Raw genomic sequence first — 7,781 nt, 5'->3', positions numbered from 1 at the left:
TTATGTCGGAGAGTGTTTTGCCTATGTTCTCCTCTAGGAGTTTTATAGTTTCTGGTCTTACATTTAGATCTTTAATTCATTTTGAGTTTATTTTTTGTGTATGGTGTTAGAAAGTGTTCTAGTTTCATTCTTTTACAAAAGTGGTTGACCAGTTTTCCCAGCACCACTTGTTAGATAGGTTGTCTTTTTTCCATTGTATATTCTTGCCTCCTTTGTCGAAGATAAGGTGTCCATAGGTATGTGGATTTATCTCTGGGCTTTCTATTTTGTTCCATTGATCTATATTTCTGTCTAAAAATACGGAACGCTTCACGAATTTGCATGTCATCCTTGCGCAGGGGCCATGCTAATCTTCTCTGTATCGTTCCAATTTTAGTATATGTGCTGCCGAAGCGAGCACTGGTTCTAAGTTTTTCTGTGACCACAACTTCATTTATAGATTTTACTATGTTGTGCTTTATCATTTTTAAGAAGTTTGTCATTTATATTTTTCTTTATTCTATAACCCCAAATATACTTGAAATTAATTTTAAATTTCAAAGTATATATTTATTATTCGTTTTGCATAAATTTTAATTTCATTGTATTACATATGTAGTATATTCAGACGCAGGATAAATTATAGTTTTTATACCTTTGGTGGGTTGTTGCTATCACTGGTATTTTAGATTCAGATTATTTTTAATTTTGTTCTTTCATCATCTTTGTCCTTTCTTATTTCTTGACTCATTATTTCTTTTGTGTTCTTTACTTTCTTTTGGGATTTATTTTTTATTTTGTTGGAATGCATCTTCCGTTGATATTTCTTGAGGCCTGGAGGTAAAAATATCTTGAGTAATTGAATGTCCCAAATATCTTTAATTTTTTCTTCATGTTTAAATAATAATTTGGCTAGATAAGAAATTCTAGGTTCTAGTTTTTTCTTAGATCATCCAAGATCTTATCATATTATCTTCTTAGGCCAGCACAGCTGATGAGAAATATAGTATCAGTGTACTACTTTTTCCAATATTGGGATTTACGGGTTTTTTTTCCTTATTCTGGCAGGTTTTAGGACTTGTTTCTTTAGATTTAGTGTCTCCAAATCAAACCATACTCTATCCAGATGAGAATCACTTTTTATTCATATTAGTAGAAAATTTTAGTCTACCATTTCATTTACATTTTGAAGTCTACCATTCATTTATTTCATTGAAATTAAATCTTTTTCCCTAGGATATATTCTTTTGTTATTTCTTTTACTCTTACATATTTTTACTTATTTTAAGAATATGTCATGTGTGAATATATTCTTGCAAAAAAATTTGGACAATTCACAAGGATATTGAGCAAAAACTTTGAATAATTATAATCTTTTTTTCTCTACCTGTGAAAAAGCACTGTTATAAATAAATGTATCAGACATTTTAATTTTTCATTTAATTTTTTATCAAATTAACACACATTTATGGTTTACAAAATTCATAAACAATATGGCTTGTAACAACAAAAATGACAAGATCCCAACTCCTTGTCCCACTTCCATCTCTGATTCCCACTCTTGGGAGACAAACACTTCCTTTATCTTCCTTTTTATCAGTGGACTCTTGCAATTCTTAGCTGAGCACCCAAAACATCTTGAATTTTCAAGAATCACCCATTTGGAATCACCCCTATTTGAGGCTGAAATTCCTAAGCTTCTTACCCTACTTTCTTCACAACATAGATAAGAATGCCTTTATCAACAGTGGTCATCCCTTCCTGGAAACCAGTGCAGTGAGCAAATTTGGGGCTCTTTTTCATATAACAAATGTACTCTGTGGTTTTAGCTAGGCTTTGTAACAGAAGAGATATGCTCAAAAATAAATTAATCACCCACTGTGTTTAAACCTTGGAGTAGGAAATGGCAACCTATTCCAGTATTCTTGCCTGGAAAATCCCATGAACAGAGGAGCCTGGAGGGCTATAGTCAGTGGGGTCACAAAGGGTCGGACACGACTGAATTGACTGAGCACATGCATGTATAAATCTCTAACTAAATTTATTCAGCAGTTGAATTAAACACAGCAACCAGCTTCAAACACACAGTGCCAGTGTGAATTTAACATTAATCAACAAGGCTTCCATCTCAGAGTTGGTAAATGCTCTCTGTAAACAATCATCTGTCTGTGTCTTCATCGTGATGTGCCTTTGGTCCTTTATTAGGTGCATTTCAAAGACACACAGCAGCTCTCCTCATGAATTTAGCATTCACGTATCATAACACTACAATGTTGCTTCTGTCATTGCATCCCCTTAAAAATTCCTCTTTTGCAACCCCATGAACTGCAACACACCAGGCTTCCCTGTCCTTAACCATCTCACAGAGGGGACATGTGTATGCCTGTGGCTGATTCATGTTGACGCATGGCAGAAACCACCACAATATTGTAACACAATTGTTCTCCAATTAAAAATTAAATAAATTTTTTTTTAAGTACTGATACCCAGATTCTAGCTCCAGAGGTTCTGATTTAATTGCTCTGGAGTGTGGTCTGGGTGTGGAGAATCAGTCCAGTGACACTCAGGTGCCCGCAGGTTAAAGAATCATTGAAAAAATTTCTCATGGGAGATGCCTTTCATAGTAAATGATCATCATCAACTGGCTTTTTAAAATCTGGATTTTGATGCATGCAGTTTTTATAATAAGATGAAAAGTGAAAGTGACTCAGTTGTGTCCAACTCTTTGGCAACCCCATGGACTATACGGTCCAAGGAATTCTCCAGGCCAGAATACTGGAGTGGGTAGCTCTTTCCTTCTCCAGGGGATCTTCCCAACCCAGGGATCGAACACAGGTCTCCCACATTGCAGGAGGATTCTTTGTCAGCTGAGCCACCAGGGAAGCCCAAAGATACTGGAGTGGGTCACCTACACCTTCTGCAGCAGATCTTCCTGACCCAGGAATCGAACCAGGGTCTCCTGCATTGCAGGCAGATTCTTTACCAATTGAGCTACTAGGGAAGCCCTATAATGAGGTGAATCCACATTTAATTCTATTGTATTTATGCTATATTTAAAGGAGAGTATATATTTGAGGTACTTTAGGCTTATTAAGTTTAATAAAATGGATTGAATTCAAGGTCAATTAATCCAACACATCTTATAAATGAAGAGACTATCGAATTCCTGACCTCCCAGAATAATCACTGCTGGTGCTTTTTCCCCTAGTGTAGGATTCTCAGCTGCCCGCCTGTCTGACATCTGACTCAGCCCAACTCTGGCTGTATTTATACATCCTGGCATGAGCTTGATTACTTGTTTGTGAATGTGTACCCTGTCCCAATCTCCAGATCACACACCTCAGGCTCCTAACACACCCAGCACAGCACCAACTTCCCCGGCTTCAGCAGAGAACCTTGAACCCAGCCTCCAACTCGTGTTACCCACTGCCCTGGCTCAGCCCTAGGTAGGTACATATCCCCATGTAGGAGGTGAAAAATGGGTGTCCCTTCATTTTTTAAAGAGAACTTTGGGTATAGTCAAAATAACTCTTTTATTTACTTTTTTTACATTTTATATATGAAAATGATAGTAGTAGCTAACAGAATTCATCTTTGTGTTAAAAAAAGGAATATATATTTATCAGACTAAAATTCAAGTGCTTTCATCCTCAAGGAGATCAGAGACAGAGTTGGGAGATTCTCTCTTTAGCAGCTTAAATTCCACACATAGACATTGAGTATTTCTTGTATAATTGTTTGCACCATTATTATTGCTCTACATGTGAAAAAGGGTACATTTGGAAAGCAAATCTCCTGTCTCCTTGTTCTTGACCCCCAGTGTCTTTTCTCAAAAGGACCCATGTCAGCAATTAATTTGTACCTGAGGTATTCTCTAAATATTTCAAAATGGCGGCCTCTGACCAGGTTGCTCACATACTTTAGGAAAATAGAGATACAACTGTGTGGGGTGGGGGTGGAAGCATGGCACCCAGCTATTCAAACAGTCACTGGTGGATAAAGTATGGCAGCAGGACGAGGCAGTGAGCCATCAAGAAGTAGCGGTACTTGATTGTTTATGGTGATTATAAAGTAGGCTGTTTTCAATGCTCTAGTAAGGACGCAAAAGGAAAAGGAGAAATTGAAGGTGGTGACTATTCCGCTCAGAACAGGAAGGAAAGCCATAAACCATGAAGGATAGTTCTGAAGGAGTCTTAGCTCCTGTAGTCACAGAATACTTACAGCTGAGTATCAGATGTGGTGCCTGGGGGTAAGGGTGGCAGGCCTGCCAACACAAAATAGGCGCTCAACCCTGTCAGATACACCCTTCACTGAGGCAATGGCCAGGTGAGAAAGGTATGAGACCTTGGCGTATGGAATAGGGACATTTAGGCTGACACAACTGAGGCATAGAATGAAAAACCCACATAAACTTCCTGGCCTATAGAGGCAGCCCCTCCAGCCCCAAGCAGCCTCCCCATACTTAAAGCACCTGTGCAAGTGCCTTACAAGATAACACTGTTCTCCTAGGAGTCCACCCCATCACCAATAAATGCCTCCAAGCAGGTTATGAGCCCAACATAAGTCCCTCAAAAAACACAAGGCTTGCTCTGTGTTCTGCACCAAGAGACTTGCAGGATCTCACCAACTTGAACCTGCGGAAGTCTGAGGAGGGCATGGGAGCAAATTCTAAGGGTGTTTGAAGAAAAGGGACACATTTTAAGGCTTGACTGGGCAGAATTTCTTGGTACACCTACACCGACCCAGAGTTTGGATTTAGTGCATTGGCTCAGGCACCTGTCAGCAGCATTAACTGTCTGCTAGGTTAACTGCTAGCAAGGATGAAATGCCAGAACTTCCCTGCATACTCTAGGGGAAGGTGTATGAAAGTTTAAAGAGATAAGACTGCTAGCAGATTGGCTGTGTGCGACCTGCTTGGCCATTCCTCTACGAGACCTCAATTACCCGCCAACCTCTTTGCTTGCAATCTCATAGAACTGCCAGCAAGATATTCACTCCCAAATATTGTTCAGCCTTAAAAAAATGAAATTCTGATGTTAGAACATGTTAGAACATGATTGAACCTTAAAGACATTATTCTAAGTGAAAGGAGCCAGATACAAAAGGACCGATATTGTATGATTCCACTCATCTCAGGTACCTAAAATGAGAAAATTCAGAGTGACAGAGAGTAAAACAGAGAGTACCAGTGGATGAGAAAGGGGAGAGTGGGTAATTATTGTTTAATGGTTACAGAGTTTCTGTTTGAGATGATGAAAAATTCTAGAAATGAATAGTGATTAATGATGGTTGTACAACATTGTGAATGAACTTAATGCTACTGAACTGTATACTTTAAAATGGTTAAAATGGTAAATTTTTATGTTACATATATTTAAATACAATAAAAGAGAAACATACCCATTATGCATGGCCAAAGGGTGACCCTATGACCTATGACCCAAGCTAGACCAATCCAACTAGTTAGCTTGAGCTCATATCTTTTGCCAAGGACCACAAAATGGATGTCTTAGTTTGGACAGCTCCAATAATATATCATATCTGTGGTTATTGGTATTTCTCCTGATAATCATGACTCCAGTTTGTGCTTCATCCAGCTCAACATTTCTCATGATGTACTCTGCATATAAGTTAAATAAGCAGGGTGATAATATACAGCCTTTATGTATTCCTTTCCCAATTTTGAACCAGTCCATTGTTCCATCTCTGGTTCTAATTGTTGCTTCTTGACCTGCTTATAGGTTTCTCAGGAGGCAGGAAAGGTGTTCTGGTAATCTCATCTCTTTAAGAATTTTCCACAGTTTGTTGTGATCCACACAGTCAAAGGCTTTAGCATAGTCAATGAAGCAGATATAGATGCTTTTCTGGAATTTTCTTGCTTTTTCTATGATCCAGCAGATGTTGGCAGTTTAATCTTTGGTTCCTCTGCTTCTTCTAAATCCAGTTTGAACACCTGGAAGTTATTGGTTCATTTACTGTTGAAGCCTAGCTCAGAGAATTTTGAGCATTATTTTGCTAGCGTGTGAAATGAGAAATATCAATAACCTCAGACATGCAGATGACACCACCCTTATGGCAGAAAGCAAAGAAGCACTAAAGAACCTCTTGAAAGTGAAAGAGGAGAGTGAAAAAGCTGGCTTAAAAGTCAACATTCAAAGAACAAAGATTATGGCATCAAGTTCCATCACTTCATGGCAAATAGATGAGAAAACAATGGAAACAGTGACAGACTTTATTTTGGGGGGCTCCAAAATCACTGAAGATGGAGATTGAAGCCATAAAATTAAAAGACGCTTGCTCCTTGAAAGAAAAGCTATGACCAACCTAGACAGCATATTAAAAAGCAGAGAGACATTACTTTGCCAACAAAGGTCCGTCTAGTCAAAGCTATGGTTTTTCCAGTAGTCATGCTTGGATGTGAGAGTTGGACCATAAAGAAGACTGAGTGCCAAAGAACTGATGCCTTTGAAGTGTAGTATTGGAGAAGATTCTTGAGAGTCCCTTGGACTGCAAGGAGATCCAACCAGTCCATCCTAAAGGAAAACAGCCCTGAAAATTCCTTGGAAGGACTGGACTGATGCTGAAACTCCAATACTTTGGCCACCTACCTAATGTGAAGAGCTGACTCATTGGAAAAGACCCTGATACTGGAAAAGATTGAAGGCAGGAGGAGAAGGGGACAACAGAGGATGAGATGGCTGGATGGCATCACTGACTCAATGGACATGAGTTTGAGCAAGCTTCAGGAGATGGTGAAGGACAGGAAAGCCTGGCATGCTGCAGTCCTTGGGGTCTCAATGAGTCAGACACGACTGAGTGACTGAGCAAAACAAACAATATATCATACACTGGGTGACTTATAAAGAACAAATTTATTTCTCACATTTCTGGAGGCTGGAAGTCTGAGATCAGTGTTCCAGAATGATGAGAGCTCTCTTCCAGGCTGCACACTGCCAAAAACTGCATTTTTACGGAGTAGAGGGCAGAAAGAGGACTTGAGCTCTCCCTTTGATTATTATAAGGACACTAATCCCATCCTCACAACCTCATCCAATCAATTTTCAAAGATACCACTTCCCAATACAATCACATGGAGTGATTTTGAATCACACATGAATTTGTGGGAAACACATTCCATCCATAACAACTGGCATAACTTAGAATGAATTTATTCTGCTTGTTCGTCATTTTTCTTAGATTCTGTAAACCAGAGATAGCTTTTAAATAAGTTGTTTCAGGAAAAGACCCTCACTCCACTCCCCAACAGCCACCATTGTTGCTCTCTTTCCCTTTAAAGACAAAATTCTCAAGAGCAGACAGCTCTCACAGTCTCTGATTCCTCACATCCTCTGCATTCTTCATCCTACCCTGGTCTAACTTCTGCCTCCACCAATTCCCTGAGATAGCTCTTACAAGGTCACAGTGACCTCCATATCACAAGATCCAGTGCAAATATTTGAGCCTTCTCTCTTCCTCCTGAAACATTTTTTTTCTTCCATTGGCTTATATGTCATTTTACTTCCTGATTTTCCACCTAATTTTCCAAATTTTTTCTCAGTCTCCTTTGCTGGCCTCTTTCTACTTTTAAAATCTACTTACTTTATGAAGTGATCCCAAGTTATTCTATCCCCAACCATGAATGGCTGCAGTCACTGTTTACATGCTGATACCCAAATATATACTCCTTTCAACTCAGACCTCTTTGGGCTTTGGTCCCTAATACCCAACTGCCTTCCTCACATTTCTTTTGGATGACTCAGAAGCTCTCCAAATTTAACATACTTCAAGTAGAATTTATTATT

General features: G+C 39.0%; 1 non-coding gene across 1 annotated transcript; it reads right to left on the bottom strand.

The window, feature by feature from the left end:
* Positions 1 to 293: 293 nt before the first annotated feature.
* Positions 294 to 400, bottom strand: LOC122451573. Its single transcript, XR_006272467.1, has one exon. It is a non-coding gene; the product is annotated as a U6 spliceosomal RNA (small nuclear RNA).
* Between the last annotated feature and the right edge of the window lie 7,381 nt (positions 401 to 7,781).

This window comes from Cervus canadensis, chromosome 12, assembly GCF_019320065.1.
Source record: "Cervus canadensis isolate Bull #8, Minnesota chromosome 12, ASM1932006v1, whole genome shotgun sequence".
Classification (NCBI taxonomy): domain Eukaryota; kingdom Metazoa; phylum Chordata; class Mammalia; order Artiodactyla; family Cervidae; genus Cervus; species Cervus canadensis.
The sequence above is the reverse complement of the archived record's forward strand: the minus strand, read 5'-3'. Positions and strand labels throughout refer to the sequence as shown.